The sequence below is a fragment of the Zingiber officinale genome, chromosome 8B (genome assembly GCF_018446385.1).
Source record: "Zingiber officinale cultivar Zhangliang chromosome 8B, Zo_v1.1, whole genome shotgun sequence".
Taxonomy (NCBI): Eukaryota; Viridiplantae; Streptophyta; class Magnoliopsida; order Zingiberales; family Zingiberaceae; genus Zingiber; species Zingiber officinale.
The window spans coordinates 31,397,213-31,413,644 of record NC_056001.1 but is presented as its reverse complement, the minus strand read 5'-3'; positions in this window follow the sequence as shown (position 1 = coordinate 31,413,644).

Sequence of the window (16,432 nt, the reverse complement as noted above, 5' to 3'; positions counted from 1 at the left end):
GTTGTCAATCAACAAAGCCACACTTGAGTTTGCACGACAACACTTGAACTAAAATACAAGGCGAAAAATTAAAATGCCAAGCAACAAGAAAGAATCTAAGGGTTAGCCAGACGGACGAGCATTCATTGATACTTAAAAAAAAAATTACAGAAGCACAACTCTCAACAGGCTCACTCTAAATAATCCAAAACATCGTCGGCAGCGACTCAGTCGGCTTGTCCCGACTGATGACATTGCTTGTCAGGGCGAAGGGGAGGTAGCCACTTTTCTTCAGTTGATCGAGCGTCCTGTCGATAGGAAGGTTGAATAGACAAAGTACCTGATCGGCGACTTTGTCATTAAAAACATCCGAGCAGATGTAGGTCTGCTTCATAAGATCAAACCTGCTTGGCTCAACTCTCTGGTAAGTCTCTAAAGCCGCGCGGGAAGCCTTCAGCTCTTCTTTCAAATTAGCCAACTCTTTATCTTTTGTGGTGAGTTGGGTCTTCGCTGCGGTCTGCTTGGACGACCGTCCATCCTGCTCGGCCTTCAGTGCAGCTTCAGCCTCCTTCAGGTTTTGAGCCAACACCCATACCTTTTAAATAAGGTGTCCTGAAAGAAAATAAATAAGAACCCTTATGAATTGTGGAATGGAAGAGAACTATCCTACAAATATTTACGAATATGAGGATGTCTTGTAAAAGTTTTAGTGCCTGATCTGAAAAGGATTAAGATAGGACCAAAGTCTGTTGATTGCATATTTATTAGATATGTACATAATAGTAGTGTGTATTGGTTTTGTATTTATGAGTCACATATATCGGATATATATAAGAACTTGATAATAGAATTGAGAAATGTCTCGTTCTTCGAGCATGTGTTTTCGTATAAGACCCGAGAGGAAGCCTGCTCCTCAAAATAGGCATATGAAATACAAGGTGAAGAAGATGATGATGAACCAATCTAGGTTGAGCCTAGACGGAGTACAAGAGCTCGGGTAGAAAAATCCTACGAATCGAATTTTATCACTTTCATATTGGAAAGTGAGCTTCGAAGTTACTCAGAAGCTGTAGGCTCTTTTGATGGACCTCACTGGAGAGAGACAATTCCATCTGAGATAGACTCTAGCTATCTTGTAAAATCACACATGAGAACTTGTGGATCTTTCTCCTAGAAGTAAACCACGAGGTTGTAAGTAGATCTTCAAGAAGAAAATGAAGTCAGATGACACAATTGATAAGTATAAGGCCAGATTAGTAATCAAATGATATCGACAACGAGAATGCCTTGATTACTTTGAAACGTATTCTCTCGTGTCGAGAAGAACTTCCATTAGAGTATTGTTGGCTATAGCCGCTCTATGGAATCTCGAAATACATTAGATGGATGTAAAGATAGTCTTTCTTAATGGAGATTTAGAAGAGAAAATCTAAATGGAGCAACCCGAGGGGTTTTCTGTGCCAAGTTAGAAAAACAAGGTTTGTAGATTGGTGAAGTCATTATATGGCTTGAAACACGCACAAAAATAGTGACATGAAAAATTTGATAATGCTATGAAGGAATGTGTATTCAAAATCAATGAGTGTGATAAATGTATCTATATGAAATCCACAGATAATGACTATATCATTTTGTGTCTATATGTAGATGACATACTTATTATTGGGAGTAATGATAAGATAATCAAATTCACTAAGGGCATATTCAACTCAAGATTTGACATGAAAGATATGGACCTAGCTGATGTAATTATAGGAATCAAAATTCTTAGAACCACAGAAGGGCTTATTCTTAGTCAACCCCATTATATGAACAAAATTCTTGAGAAATTCACCAAGGATGATACTGCGTTGGCACGAACGCCGATAGATACGAGTCAACATCTATCAAAAAACCAAGGTGAAAGTATCTCTCAGATAGAGTACTCTCAAGTGATTGGAGGTCTAACGTACCTGATGATTTTTACACGACCAAATTTGGTCTACGCAGTAAGTAAATTGTGTAGATACACGAGTAATCCCGGTGTTGAGTACTAGAAAGGGATAACAAGAGTACTGAGGTGCTTGCGGTATACTCGTGAAAATGAATTTCACTATACGAGATATCCTGTTGTGATCGAAAGATATAACGATGTGAGTTGGATATCTGACATAAATATCTTTGAATCTACAAGTGGATATGTATTCACTCTAGAAGATGCAGTCATTTCCTGGAAGTCTTCGAAGCAAACGGTAATAACTGTTAGGACCAAAAGTAGCTAGAGGGGGGGGGGTGAATAGCTCGTCGCGTGCCCGTTGTTCGGCGTTGCTTGTTTCTTCGAAGATGTGCAGCGGAAAATACAGAAACAAATCACACAACGCTAACACGGTTGGTTTACTTGGTATCCACCTCACAAGAGGTGACTAGTCCAAGGATCCACACCAACACACACACCCTCCACTAATGAAACTCTCCTTTATGGTAACTACCAAGGGCGGAGAAGCCCTACAAGACTCAATACAAGAAGAAAAAAGGGTAGTAAAGAAATACAAGCTTACAATGAGTGCACAAACCCTAACCCTAGTTTCTTCTTCTTGCTTTGATCCGCCTCTTGACTTGGAAGAGCCTCCAAGAACCTTCAAGAACTGGCGATCTCGAGCTTGAGAAGAGCTGTGGAGGAGCTGGTGAAGATATGAAATGAATCGGTGAAGAAGTTTTTGAAGACAACGCTCGCCTGCGGCTCAAATACGACTCAACGGTCGGATCCCAATCGATTCGATTATTCCCAATCGATCGGGGAGGCTTTGGATCGATCCACGGATCGATCCAGAGCGCCTCTGTGCTCTGGAAAATGCCTGGATCGATCCACGGATCGATCCAGCGCTTATCGCGCGAAGCAGCAGCGTCACAATCGATCCACTGATCGATTGAGACCTCTGGATCGATCCACTGATCGATCCAGAGGCTTTCTGTTCGCTGGGAAAGGTCTGGATCGATCCACTGATTGATCCAGAGCCTGGATCGATCCACTGATCGATCCAGCACTTGGTTTTTGCCAAAACTAAGTCCCAAACCTCCCAAACCAACATCCGGTCAACCTTAACCTGTTGGTACGTCATGCCTAGCATCTAGTCACTCCCTTGACCTGCTAGGACTCCCTCACCAAGTGTTCGGTCAATCCCTTTGACCCACTTGGACTTTTCTTTCATGCCAAGTATCCGGTCACTCTCTTGACCTACTTGGACTTTCACCTAGCTTCACTCACTAGGGTTTTCAATCTGCCTAGCTTCACTCACTAGGACTTTCACCTGGCTTCACTCACCAGGGTTTCCTTCCAGTTAGGTATACCTACTTGACTCTTCTTCAATCACACTGATCAGTCCCTGATCATAATCTCCCCATATGAACAACTGCACCTGCATTGTCCATGTGTCTACATGTATTGTCAAACATCGAAACTATGACCAAGACTCAAGCTTGGTCAAACCAGTCAACCTTGACCTAAGGGATATTGCACCAACAATCTCCCCCTTTTTGATGTTTGACAATACCTTTAAGTTTGGACCATTCTGAGTTAAGCTAATCCCATAGCCTTAACTCCATTCATGCCAAAGTATGAATGTTGGTTCCCTTCATTCTCCCCCTATGACCTCCCCCATAGGTAATGAAGGTCTAACTTAAACCACACATTCTCCCCCTATTAACACACATCAACCCATCTTTGAGCACACATAAACCCGTGCCTCAATTTTGGGCACTCTTCAACAAATGCCCCATTGTTGAAAAACTCTCCCCCTGAAGAATTGCTCATCGTTGTTCACAACTTCACTCGTTGTGACCAACACGATAATGAAGGACCCATTCCCTTCATTTTCAAATAATGCTTGCTCTAGAGCATTAACATAGTCTAATGACCCAAATGAAGGTCCCATACCCTTCATTTATCCTTAACCCTACATTCTTCCTCAATGTAGGCAAATGCCCATCCTTGAGCATTATCCACTCAACGGAAGGTTAACCACCTTCCAAGGTTCATGAAAAATAATTTTCATGCCTTTAAAGAGTCCCTCCCCCTAAAGACATGGTGGTAACTTCTGTCATTGCACCAACAATGACCTGGAATCCCTAAAACTTTAGGAAACCCTATTGTAGAAGTTTTGAGGTTCAAATATTCAAAATCTGAAACAAACCTCAACCTAAACTTCAACTTAGCCTTCCTTAACCAATCCATCCTTGTTTTCACATGAAAACACCCCTTTTATGTATACAAATGTATTTTTAGGGGTTTGGAATGGTTACCTAGACTAAAATAGGTTTAAAGATGCTGAAATCAGGCTTTCCCAGCCAAAATCAGCAACTTGGATCGATTGGAGTTGGGTTCCAATCGATTGAACCTTTCTGAATCGATCCACTGATCGATTCAGACTTCCTGGATCGATCGGCTGATCGATCCAGCGAGCTTCTAGTTGCCTTCTGAATCGATCCATGGATCGATTCAGGCACTCCAATCGATCCATGGATCGATCGGAGCTCTGATAGTTGCTGAATTTCAAAATCAGCCAACTTCAGAAACCCCTAGAAAATTCTACAAAAATCCAAAAATCATGAAATTTCGTGTAGGCAATATTTAGGGCATATACTATCAAGGAAAAATAGTTTTCTATGAAAATACTTCATATTTTCAAAGATTGACACAAACTTGAAAACTTGCCAAAACTTTAGTGTTTTCTTCAAGTTTGTGTCTAACTGTTCAATGGTGATTACTATCAAAAGATAGCCTTCACCAAGGTTTTCCAAAATCATTTTGAAAACATTTTCAAAACCAATATCCCACCATGTTCCTTGGGCTTAATGCACATGACTTGTACATTAGCTTTCCCAATGATGGGAAAACACATAACTATGTGTTTTGATGAACTTAGAACTCAAAAGAATGCACTAAATCAACATATTGAGTTTTGTTCATCATCCTAGCATCTCACTTGTATCTAATGTGCACTAAAACACATACAAGTCATCTTATAGGTCTTTGTGAGATGTGAGATTTTGGTTTTGCCCTATTCTAGGGATCATGCATATCTATCTAGGCATTTTAGAGATATTAGACATCCACCTAGAATGTCACTTGCTAATAAGTATTGTTAAATGTCATTTGTCCCTAATTACAAGGAATTAAGCTTAATGCATGAATATGTTATGGCATACATCAAAAGGAACTAATTTTTCAAAAGAAAATATCCTATAACTACATGATGTATGAATGTCATGACATGGTATTTTTAGATTTTTCATAATAAAACATGAATGCACAAATAAAACATGATGTCATGGCATATAATGGGCAACCAAACATGGCAAGATTTAGCATAATTAAAATATACCTAGATTATCTATCTAAATATCCTTAACCCTTAGCTAATCCTTAAGCATAAACCCTAGATTGCCCAATTTCCTTAAGAAAATGTCAAAACCCAACTTGACATTTCTTTAATCTCTTGAATTAATTATGCCAATTAAAATTTAAAACATTCCTCAAATGTTGGCATATTTCATTTTTCCATAAGAGTAATCACTTTAAATTAAAGCTTAGATTTGCCTTAAATTCCTAAGATAATACCAAAGTCCCAATTTGGTATTTCTTAACACTTGATTTCTTGTGTCATTTAAAGTCATCTCAAATTTCTTCCTTTATAGCACATTTTACTCTTTCCAAGAGTAAATAAACATTTCATTTCATTTTCAAAGGTTAGCAAAAACCTTGAAAATGCTCCTTGAGTGTCAATTTCCTCAAAGTTGGGTTAACTACCCTTCTAATCGGAGTTGACACTCTCTAACCCATCTATGGGGTAGAGAAGATGCTCCTAGGAACCCAAAACCTATTGGTGCTCCTTGGATGCTCTAGGTATTCACTAGGGATAACTTCCCTAGATACCTTCCTAGTGACCTTGTTTGGCTTCTTAGAGACCTTGGTCACTTTTTCTAGGTCAACTCTAGGGATTGCTTCCCTTGTAACTTTCTTTGTGACTTTCTTAGACTTCTTAGAAGTCTTAGTCACATTTGTTGTAAAAATACTCTTAGGGATAACTTCCCTTGTATTTTTGGCTTGACCACTAGACCTAGGGTTGGTTCCATAACTATATGGAACCCTATGGTAAGAGATTACATCCTTCTTAGCCTTTGGTTTGTATCCCAAACCTCTATGGCCATTTGATGGCTTTGATTTCCCTAGCCCTAGGTATTGCTCATTTTGCCCTTGTAGAATATTTTCCATCCTTTTTAGGGTCTTTTCCATTTTATCAAGTCTTGACCTCAAGACTTGATTTTCTATCATTAAATCCTTAGGTTTTGGTCCATGAGCATGTTTGTTCTTGGGCATGTATCTATTATCCTTAGTGTTCCCGCCCAAGTGTCTATCTACCTTCCTAACCTTAGGTTGGGTAGTTTTGGCATGTAGGGTCACATGCTTTTCCTTAAAGCCCTCATGCTTTCTATTCTTATGGTAAATTGCATTAAAATGATAAAAATTAGAACTATCATGTTTTTTACCATAATGTAAAGGGGTAGGCTCAATAAAAGTTACCTTCCTTTTTACCTTAGAAGCTCCCCCTTGACTTGAGCTTCCTCCTTGAGCCTTGACCATCTTCTTCCCCTTGGGGCATTGACTCCGGTAATGCCCCTTTTGATTGCAAGAAAAATACACGATGTGCTTCTTGCTCTTCTTTGTTCCGGGGATGGTCTCCTTTGGCTTCTCCTTGCCCTTTGGTGCCACTTGGCCCTTCTTCTTGGCCAATTTAGGGCACTTGCTTTTGTAGTGCCCATGTTCCCTACATTCAAAGCATATAATATGATTTTTATTATTAATTGAAATATTTATACCTTTGCTTGTAGGGGTGGCATTTTTTTCTTTTGGATCCGGAGGTGGAAGCTTCCTCTTGATCGGACTTTGATTCCCCTCCATTTGATTTTTCTTGACTTGTGGAGGTAGAATCTTCTTCCTCCTCTTTGTCTCTTGACCCGGATGTAGAGGCTTCTCCTTCTTCTTGATCCGTCGTCACCAAGAATCGCTCCCCCTCAATCCTAGAGGTGGAGGCTTCATCATCTTGAATATGAAACAAGGAGTATGCTCCCTCCTTGTTCCCTTCGATGCATTCCCTTGAGGATGAAGCTTCTTCTTGGACTTCTTCTTCGGAGGTTGAGCATCTCTCAACCTCGGAGTCCTCCTCTTGGTCTTGCTCCAAAGAGTCACCCTCTCTGAATACTTCTTGCTCTTGTACAGTGGAGGGGATCTCTTCATGAAGCTTGGCCAATTTGCCCCATAAATCCTTTGCATCTTCAACTTCTCCAATTTTGCAAAGGATGGTGCTTGGCAATAAATTTAACAAAAGCTTGGTCACTTTGTCATTTGCCTCGCACCTTTGGACTTGCTCCGAGCTCCATTTGCTTTTCTTGAGAAGCTTGCCCTTGGAGTTTGTTGGAGCCTTGAAGCCTTCCATAAGAGCAAACCATTGCTCTATCTCCATCATAAGAAAATTTTCGATTCTTGATTTCCAAGAATCGAAGCTTGTGGATGTGTATGGTGGAGCCACCCTTGTATCAAATCCAAGTCCATCTTGGAATTGCATCTTGAAGTTGAGCTTGATAAAATCTTGAACTTGAAGAATTTTCTCCAACTTCTTCACCCTCTAGCTTTTCTTGTTATGCTTGACCCTTCCGGCGATGATTCCGGTGAAGAGCGACCTCGCTCTGATACCACTTGTTAGGACCAAAAGTAGCTAGAGGGGGGGGGTGAATAGCTCGTCGCGTGCCCGTTGTTCGGCGTTGCTTGTTTCTTCGAAGATGTGCAGCGGAAAATACAGAAACAAATCACACAACGCTAACACGGTTGGTTTACTTGGTATCTACCTCACAAGAGGTGACTAGTCCAAGGATCCACACCAACACACACACCCTCCACTAATGAAACTCTCCTTTATGGTAACTACCAAGGGCGGAGAAGCCCTACAAGACTCAATACAAGAAGAAGAAAGGGTAGTAAAGAAATACAAGCTTACAAGCTTACAATGAGTGCACAAACCCTAACCCTAGTTTCTTCTTCTTGCTTTGATCCGCCTCTTGACTTGGAAGAGCCTCCAAGAACCTTCAAGAACTGGCGATCTCGAGCTTGAGAAGAGCTGTGGAGGAGCTGGTGAAGATATGAAATGAATCGGTGAAGAAGTTTTTGAAGACAACGCTCGCCTGCGGCTCAAATACGACTCAACGGTCGGATCCCAATCGATTCGATTATTCCCAATCGATCGGGGAGGCTTTGGATCGATCCACGGATCGATCCAGAGCGCCTCTGTGCTCTGGAAAATGCCTGGATCGATCCACGGATCGATCCAGCGCTTATCGCGCGAAGCAGCAGCGTCCCAATCGATCCACTGATCGATTGAGACCTCTGGATCGATCCACTGATCGATCCAGAGGCTTTCTGTTCGCTGGGAAAGGTCTGGATCGATCCACTGATCGATCCAGCACTTGGTTTTTGCCCAAAACCAAGTCCCAAACCTCCCAAACCAACATCCGGTCTAATTTAACCTGTTGGTACGCCATGCCTAGCATCTAGTCACTCCCTTGACCTGCTAGGACTCCCTCACCAAGTGTCCGGTCAATCCCTTTGACCCACTTGGACTTTTCTTTCATGCCAAGTATCCGGTCACTCTCTTGACCTACTTGGACTTTCACCTAGCTTCACTCACTAGAGTTTTCAATCTGCCTAGCTTCACTCACTAGGACTTTCACCTGGCTTCACTCACCAGGGTTTCCTTCCAGTCAGGTATACCTACTTGACTCTTCTTCAATCACACTGATCAGTCCCTGATCAGAATCTCCTCATATGAACAACTGCACCTGCATTGTCCATGTGTCTACATGTATTGTCAAACATCGAAACTATGACCAAGACTCAAGCTTGGTCAAACCAGTCAACCTTGACCTAAGGGATATTGCACCAACAATAACTAGATCCACGATAGAATTTGAGTTTTTAGCTCTTGACAAATATGGTGAAGAGGCTGAATGACTACAATAATTCTTAGAAGATATACCTAGATGGCCGAAACATGTGTCGGTAATTTGCATACATTATAATAGCTAATCAGCAATTGGTCGGGCACATAGCCATCTGTATAATGATAAGTCTAGGCATATACGTCATAGACATAATACCATTAGACAACTACTCTCAACGGAAGTTATCACAGTTGGCTATGTGAAGTTAAAGGATAATATAACAAATCCGTTAATTAAAGGGTTAAACGGAGAGTTAGTTGCAAGCTTATTACAAGGGATGAGCTTGATGCCGATAAGAAATGTTGATGCAAAGGATACTCAACCTATGCAGACTGGAGATCCCAAGAACTATGTTAAAAGGGATAACCTAATTGTACTGACAAAATTACTCACTGTGGGGCAACCGACCCAATGGATCAGTGAAGGATGGAGGTTGATCACATGACTTTTAATGATCCGAGAAGAGTAATGTGGAATACTTTTAAGAGATCACCTATGTGAGAAAGAAGTGGGGCCACTTCGAAGAAATTTGAAGGCACAATTCTTAGAACTTCTCACAGAACCAGGCATGTTCATGGCCAAGAATGAACACACTTATGAGAACTGAGTTGAATCAGGGAGAGTCTTAGGTGAGATATGACAATGCTTACACAAATGACAGAATAGTTCAAGGGCATCGCGTCTACTGTCAACCAGTAAGTAAATAGATCTTCATAAGGGAAGGTTCAAAGGGTAAAATTTATCTGCCCTATACTACACTTAACTGTTGAATGTTATCACATACCCTATCTCTATTCATGTGGGGGATTGTTGCATATATGTGAATGGAGAAGAGGTGGAAGAGGAAAAAATGTTCCATTGTGAATGAGACTTTAGTCCCACATTAGGAGTTTCAAGGCATATTGATTGATTTATATTGATTCACATGCATTGATGATGTGAACAAGTGCATGGAGAGAGGTGCATTGGTGGGTGGGACAAATCCAAGATCCGGATTGCATTGAACCAAGTTAACTCATGGAATAATCAACATTTTGCCACGTAAACTTTTTTGCTACTTATTTTAAGGGTGTAACGGATGCATTAAATTTAAATATTAATACAACCGAATGAAACGTTGGCATTTCATGGCTTGACAAATAATGATCTTTAACGCTGCCTATTGGGTTGAGCTCTTATAAAAGGAGGCTACGACTATGGACAAAAGGTTACATACACAGAAAAGCTAAAACTTTCCACCTACGTTCATTGCATTGAATCAAGTTGACTCGTGTGCGAGCACGACCTACGCGCGCTGAATGCCGGACTGGTCGGGGCAAAATTTGCCCAAGTGGAAAAACCAACATTTTACCACGTAAACTTTTTTGCTACTTATTTTAAGGGTATAACAGATGTATTAAATTTAAAGATTAATGCAGCCGAGTGAAACGTTGGCATTTCATGGCTTAACAAATAATGATCATTAAATGATCGTTAACACTGCCTATTGGTTTGAGCTTTTATTTTTTTTTTTTGGGGGGGGGGGGGGATTGAATCAAGTTGACTCGTGTGTGAACACGACCTACACGCGCCGAATGCCGGACCGATCAGGGCAAAATTTGCTCAAGTGGAATAACCAACATTTTACCACGTAAACTTTTTTGCTACTTATTTTAAGGGTGTAATGGATGCATTAAATTTAAATATTAATGCAACCGAGTGAAACGTTGGCATTTCATGCCTTGACAAATAATGATCGTTAACGTTGCCTATTAGTTTGAGCTCTTATAAAAGGAGGCTACAACTACAAGCAAAAGGTTACATACACAGAAAAGCTAAAACTTTCCACCTACATTCATTGTACTGAACCAAGTTGACTCGTGTGCGATCACGACCTATGCACGCCGAATGTCGGACTGGTCAGGGCAAAATTTGCTCAAGTAGAATAACCAACATTTTGACACGTAAACGTTTTTGCTACTTATTTTAAGGGTATAACAGATGCATTAAATTTAAAGATTAATGTAGCTGAGTGAAACGTTGACATTTCATGGCTCAACAAATAATGATTATTAACGCTGCCTATTGGTTTGAGCTTTTATAAAATGAGGTTGTGACCACAGACAGAAGATTGCATATACAGGAAAACTAAAACTTTCCATCTACATTCATTGCACTGAACCAAGTTAACTCGTGTGCGAGCACGACCTACGCGCACCGAATGTCGGACTAGTCGTGACAAAATTTGCTCAAGTGGAATAACCAATATTTTGTCACGTAAACTTTTTTGCTACTTATTTTAAGGGTGTAACGGATGTATTAAATTTAAAGATTAATGTAGCCGAGTGAAACGTTGACATTTCATGGCTCGACAAATAATGATCGTTAACGCTGCCTATTGGTTTGAGCTCTTATAAAAGAAGGCTGCGACCACAAGCAAAAGGTTACATACACAGAAAACCTAAAACTTTCCACCTATGTTTATTGCACTGAACCAAGTTGACTCGTGTGAGAGCACAACCTACGCGCGTCGAATGCCGGACTGGTCGGGGCAGAATTTGCCTAAGTGGAATAACCAATATTTTCCTACGTAAACTTTTTTGCTACTTATTTTAAGGGTGTAACGGATGCATTAAATTTAAAGATTAATGCAGCCGAGTGAAATGTTGACATTTCATTACTCGACAAATAATGATCGTTAACGCTGCCTATTGTTTGAGCTCATATAAAAGGAGGCTGCGACCACAAACAAAAGGTTACATACACAGAAAAGCTAAAACTTTCCACCTACATTCATTGCACTGAACCAAGTTAATTCGTGTGCGAGCACGATATACTCGCGGCGAATGTCGGACCGGTCGGGACAAAATTTGCCCAAATGGAATAACCAATATTTTGCCACAAACTTTTTTGCTACTTATTTTAAGGGTGTAACGGATGCATTAATTTTAAAGATTAATGCAGCTGAGTGAAACATTGACATTTCATGACTTGACAAATAATGATCATTAACTGATCGTTAACGTTACCTATTGGTTTGAGCTCTTATAAAAGGAAGCTGCGACCACAGACAAAATGTTACATACACAGAAAAGCTAAAACTTTCCTACTACGTTCATTGTACTGAACCAAGTTGATTTGTGTGCGAGCACGACCTACGCGCACCGAATGCTGGATCGGTCGGGGCAAAATTTGTCCAAGTGGAATAACCAATATTTTGTCACGTAAACTTTTTTGCTACTTATTTTAAGGGTGGCGAATGCATTAAATTTAAATATTAATACAGCTGAGTAAAACGTTGGCATTTCATGGTTCGGCGAATAATGATCATTAAATTATCGTTAACGTTGCCCATTGGTTTGAGCTCTTATAAAAGGAGGTTGCGACCACAGACAAAAGGTTACATACATAGAAAAGCTAAACCTTTCCACCTACATTCACCCTCCTCCTTTGTCGAATATCTCTTGTTCGATGGAGTATTCGTGATAGCAGTCAAGTACCTCTTAGTTTGTCGTGACCACTAGTGCTTGGTGGGAATCACGGTTAGCTGTTGTATTCTGGGAAGCAGACGACCCGAGAAAACCTCGAAGCACAGCCGGAGGTGGGGCGAATCTGTTTCAAAGAAACTACGTCCATCACAGGCCTCGACCTCTTCGTCCGGCCGCACTCTCGCTTGGCCGGTCACTGGTTCGGCCACTCGGTCGGTCTCCTCGGCTGGTCACTCACCCGACCGCTCGCTCGGCCTCTTCGTCGGGTCGGCTGCATGCTCGTTTGGTCGCACTCTTGCTCGATCGACCGTTCATTCGCTCGACCACTCATTTGCTCGGCTGTTCGCTCGCTCGGTCGTTCGCTCGCTTGACCTCTTTGTTCGTTCGGCTGCAAGCCCATCCGGCCACACGCTCGCTCGGTGGGTTAGTCGGCCGACAGCTCACTGGGTATGCTCGACCGGTCACTCGCCTGCCCGCTCGCTCGGCCTCTTCGTCTAATCGGCTGCATGTCCATTCGGCTACATGCTCACTTGGATGCTTAGCTTGCTCAGCCGTTCGCTCGCTTGATCTCTTTGTTCGCTCGGCCGCAAGTCCGTCCGACCGCTCGCTTGGTTTGCTCGTCCGGTCACTCGCATAATCACTCGCTTGGTTCACTCGACTACTTGGCTTTCTATCCAGTTGAACATTAGGCTGATCTGCTCGCTCGACTATTCTGTCCCCTCGACCGCTCAGCTCACTCAGATATTGTACAGTCTGCGTTCAGCATTTGATAGAAATCAACCCTTGTTGGCAGTCTGAGATTATCTACTCAAGTCATCTCGATAAATAAATTGAATTTAATTCAGTATAAATTAAATTTGGTTAATTCTCCAAATATCCGACAGATTGTCCATGACACTCCGTGGAATGCATTTGGTGAGCTCGTAAAGCTAAACATTTTGAACATGGAGAAGCTGGAACAGGTTTGCCATGGTCATGTTCCTGATCTTTCACTTAGAAAACTAAGAACAATAGAATTAAGAAAGTGCAAAAACATAGTTGTCATTTTGCCACAAGAGTTGCTTGAGTGAGTGCATCCAAGTCTAGTAGAGCTTCTTCTTGACGGATGTCCTGGGCCAGATGTACTGCTAAATTTCGAAGGGTTTGTACATGATTCCGTTTTATTTCCCAAACTGCAAAGGATTCGACTATATCCCCGATGTAATCAGCTTCTGCACCGGAGTTGTTCCTCCTGGAAGCTTGCGCAACCTCATTACTTTTGAAGTTACTAATTGTAAAAAGTTATCGTATCTATTCTCGCAGACATTGGACGCAACTCATTCATGCACGATTACTACCATATGGAACTTTTAAGAAACTGAAGCTTCTATAGATAATAGGATGCCCATACTCCAAGCATGTATTCTCACCAAGCATTGCAAATGAGCTTCAAAGCCTTGAAAGACTGGAGATAAAACATAATGGCTCCATTGAGACTATCATTGCCGACGAAGAAGACTGTGATTTGGAGGAGGAGGACTTTCCCCATGCTCAAGCGACTGCTATTCACCAAATTGCCCAGGCTAATTTGTTTCTTTGAAGGAGAACCGGCAAAAACCTTAGATTGGCCATCAATGGAGTGCATCCACCTCAGCGACTGTTCTAACCTAGCAAGACTGTCCATTGGATGTGAAAGCACACATAAGCTGAAGAAGTGCATGTTGTAATACTTGATGACATGGACTGATTCAAAACATTGAAATGGGAAGACAATATGACCAACTCTAGCTTTGACATCATGTAAGAGTTTTTGAGTCATTGTTTTACTTGAAACATTCTACTAATCAATTTTGTCATTCTAATACATGCTATAGAACCTGAAACAAAAAACTATTTAGTATCAAGATCTAGTTTTGACCATCAAACTGATGTTGTCTGTAATTTGATGTAGTCAATCCATCAATGAAGTCAAGTAGGCTCCAACTTTGAGGATGAATTCTTTTGGTGAGGTGTGAAGGTTTTGCCACTTCTCTTACCAAATTCAGCAGCCATTTAAATCTCTAGATTTGTGTTTTTAGATTGGGTGGGTGTGATCCTGAAGACATTATTTTATGAGCAATTCAGCAATGATCTTAAGATATTTCTTTGTTCCTTCCATTTTGTGCTTCAAGCTTCATGTAGCAATGACTGCCAGATATTTCTCCTTGTTTGTTAAACTTTGGACTTGTTTTTTTGATAAGTTTCATATGGATATTCTTGTGAATCATGAACATCTGCAAGTTTACCTGTGAGGTAAGAAGGGATGCTGATTCCGCAGCCCACTCGCTTTGCTGTTCCGAGAAGGGAGGTGTGGAGGGCGGCAGGACGCGGCGGTGGCGTAGCGGTGAAGGTCTGAGGACGGCGGAGGGGTTCGGCAATTGTTGAGATGGAAACCAAGCGGTAGAGGGCGGAGAGTCGCGACTGAGGTCGCTATATTTTCGGAATAAGAATGAAATAATTAATGCAGAGAAAACTTCAAAATACACCCCAAAGTTTAGCTAATTATTTAAATACCTTCGGGATTTTAATGCTATTAAACAAATCGTACTGACTGTGGAGCAACAGGGATCTCCTGGTCCGTAAATTACGGACTAGGGGATGGTCCATTGATCTGGACCTTTGATTTGAATGGACTCCATCTTTAAATAAATGGGATTTATTCAAATCAAAGGTCCACATGGAGTGGACCATCCCCTGGTCCGCAATTTGTGGACCAAGAGATCTGCTCCCGACTGTGGAGGGGCAGTAGAGATCCTCTAGTCCACAATTTACGGACCAGAGGATAGTCCATTGTATGAGGATCATTAATTTAAATGGAGTTCACTTTTAAATTGGTAGGGTCCATTCAAATTAAGGGTCTACAATAGTGGACCATCTCTTGATCCATAAATTACGGACCAGAGGATCTGTCCTCATGGAGGGGACCCAATTTATTTGAACCCCTTCAAATAACTTGATTTATTTAATTTATGGGTAAAAATTATAATAATGTCGGTTTTTATATTTTTTATGATTTATTTTATCCAATTAAGATATTTAACTTCACATCTTTATTAATTAATAATTATCACGTAATCATTTTATTATTATTATTGATATGGTAATAAGTATGAGGGGTGACACGTGGAAAGTCAACGGTTAACACCGTGAGTATCCGGTCGAGTGGACATATGTGTGCCCGATTCTGCATTACAGTTCGGTCTGATGTCAAACTTCCGACGCTAAGAAAACTTGAGCATGACTAGCAAGAAGGAACGAGGGTCGCGCGGCCTCCCCGCTTGGTCGACCGAGGAGCGCAGCTCCGACCCTGCAATTACAGTTTCTTCGCTCGGCGAGACAGAACCGAGACAATAGGATGATTGGTCGAGCGGACATCCCGCTCGGTTCGGCCCTAGTGATGCAATAGGATGCTTAGCCGAGCGAACATCCTGCTCGGTCCGCCCCTAGTGTCGCTTGAAAGGCACTAGCCGAACGGTTCCTCCGCTCAGCCCAGTAGAGAACAAAGGAAACAGTTGATGATATCTTCTTGGGGACCAGTGTCGTCGGCGGGTGGCATGGTCGGCGGCATGGTCAGATAGAGAATCGTACGGAGGAAGCTTCTACTGTCTCGTTAGGGATATGCTCGTGCTATTGAGGTATGCCGTCAGACACGCTTCTCTGACACGTCCATTCCAGGTATGCTTTGAGGAGCGTACACGCCTCGGGGATCGTGTGCGCGCCTCTAGGGAGCCCTATATAAGGACCCCCAGACTTCGACGGAGGTATGTTCACTTTTTTATTGTAGCTACAGTTCTCGTTTCCCCTTTGCTCTACTTCTTTCTGCCGGAAATCTGACTTGAGCATCGGAGAGTTATCGCTAGGGAACCCCTCCCCGGCTCGGCGTTGTGCTGGCAGGTCCACGTCGGCAGGAGATCTACGCGTGCAGAGTCTTCGACCAG